The sequence below is a fragment of the Entelurus aequoreus genome, linkage group LG26 (genome assembly GCF_033978785.1).
Source record: "Entelurus aequoreus isolate RoL-2023_Sb linkage group LG26, RoL_Eaeq_v1.1, whole genome shotgun sequence".
In the NCBI taxonomy this organism is placed as follows: Eukaryota; Metazoa; Chordata; class Actinopteri; order Syngnathiformes; family Syngnathidae; genus Entelurus; species Entelurus aequoreus.
Window position 1 is genome coordinate 25156270 of NC_084756.1, and position 2500 is coordinate 25158769.

The 2500-nt window shown below is 37.4% G+C and overlaps 1 protein-coding gene across 2 annotated transcripts in view; it reads left to right on the forward strand.

The window, feature by feature from the left end:
- The window catches only part of erbb3a (erb-b2 receptor tyrosine kinase 3a), a 71568-nt gene that overhangs the window by 35742 nt on the left and 33326 nt on the right, over positions 1-2500 (forward strand). The window lies entirely within an intron of this gene.

Below are 2500 nucleotides of genomic sequence, written 5' to 3' on the forward strand. Positions count from 1 at the left end.
TTTGCTCAATATGTTGAAAAATATTCTTAAGTTAAGCAAATGCTAGTGCCATTATCTTGACATGATATGCGCTCGGCATCAGGATTTTTTTTTTCATGCTTGAAGAAATGATGACTTTAAAAAAGTAGTTTTCTACTTGTGAGTGTTGATGACACAACAGTTGATATTCTAGTTTCAAGCATGTTTTACTCAATATAGCTCATCAAATCTCAGCAACAAGCTGTAATATCTTACTGACATCATTTAGGAGCAAAACACTTAAAACAAGTAAAACACTCTAACAAAAAATCTGCTTAGTGAGAAGAATTATCTTATCAGACAGAAAGTTTGCAAATATCACCCTTATTTGAGATATTTCATCTTACTTAGATTGCAGTTTTTGCAGTGTATGATTTGTACAATTTCAGAATGTGATTGTTCTATTTTTAAACAAAGAAAACAATCTGGCGTTGTCTTTATTTTTAAGTTATCATGCCGTGATTTTACCAGTTCGGCCCACTCTGGAGTATATTTTTCTCCATGTGGCCGCAGATCTAAAATGAGTTTGACACCCCTGCATTAGAGCCTCCAGCTAGCACACGGGTGTCAAACTCAAGCCCCGGGGGCCAGATTTGGCCCGCCACTTCATTTTATTTGGCCCTCGAAAGCCTGGAAATAGTACTGTAACTTTTCTTACTAAATGTATTATTTATTTCTATTTTGGGAGAAAAAAGACCTTTTGTACTCCACGTAATCGCAAATTATGTTAATTTAAATATTGTCTAATTATGCAAAAATATATATTTTCAAACATTCGAACCATTTTTTAAATAGAAATAAATACTAATAATAATGATTTCAAAGTAAGTTATCCATCAAATTGTGCAATGTAAAAGTAGCAATAGATTTCATGGTAAAATTGTGAAATTTACTGTGGTTTTTATTGCTTTTTTTTTTTTTTTTTTTTACTGTGGTGTCGTTTCAGCATTTACATTACTACACTGAAAAATATACAATTGCTGATTTGCGGTAAAAAAACAAAAAAACAAAAAAACTGGCAGCTCAGGTGCTAAAATAATTTTTTAAATTTACAGTAAAAAAACAAATGTACATTTTACAGTAAAATTCTGGCAACTGCCTTTTTTTTTACCATTTAAAAGAAGCAGTACTGTTTTTCCATTTACAGTAATATACACTACATTTTGAGGTGAAATTATTGCAACTTACCATATTTTTTTTACATTTTAGTTTTGAAAAAATCTACTAATAAAATGCATTAAAAAATTGTGTGATAATAGTATTCACGGTTAGAATCGGCCCTCTGGGGCCAAACATAACTGCCATGTGGCCCTCAGTGAAAACCACTTTGACACCTCTGAGCTAGCATGTCAAATGTGCGATACAAGCAGCCCTGCAGAGTCTTGACTTGTGTGTGATATCATGTGCGATACAAGCAGTCCTGCAGCGTGTTGACTTGTGTGTGATATCATGTGCGATAAAAGTGATCCTGTAGCGTATTTACTTGTGTGTGATGTCATGTGCGATACAAGGAGTACTGCAGCGTGTTTATTTCTGCGTGATGTCATGTGCGATACAAGCAGTCCTGCAGCGGGTTTACTTGAGTGATATCATGTGCGATACAAGCAGTCCTGCAGCATGTTTACTTGAGTGATATCATGTGCGATACAAGCAGTCCTGCTGCATGTTTACTAGTGTGTCATATCATGTGCGATACAAGCTGTCCTGCAGCGGGTTTACTAGTGTGTGATATCATGTGCGATACAGGCAGTCCTGCAGCATGTTTACTTGTGTAATATCATGTGCGATACAAGCAGTCCTGCAGCAGGTTTACTTGTGTGTGATGTCATGTGCAATACAAGCAGTCATGCAGCATGTTTTTCTGTGTAATATCACGTGCGATACAAGCAGTCATGCAGCATGTTTTTCTGTGTAATATCACGTGCGATACAAGCAGCCATGCAGCATGTTTACTTGTGTGTGATGTCATGTGCAATACAAGCTGTCTTGCAGCATGTTTACTTGTGTGTGATATCATGTGCAATACAAGCAGTCATGCAGCATGTTTTTTTTGTGTAATACATGTGCGATACAAGCAGTCCTGCAGCAGGTTTACTTGTGTGTGATGTCATGTGCGATACAAGCAGTCATGCATCATGTTTACTTGTGCGATATCATGGGCAATACAAGCTGTCCTGCAGCGTGTTTACTTGTGTGTGATATCATGTGCAATACAAGCAGGCCTGCTGCATATTTACTTGTGTGTGATATCATGTGCGATACAAGCAGTCCTGCAGAGTTTTTGCTTGTGTGTAATATCATGTGCGATGCAGGCGGTCCCGCAGCATATTTACTTGTGTGTGATATCATGTGCGATACAAGCAGTCCTGCAGCATGTTTACTTGTGTGATATGTCGTGTGCGATACAAGCAGTCCTGCAGCTGGTTTACTTGTGTGATATGTCGTGTGCGATACAAGCAGTCCTGCAGCTGGTTTACTTGTG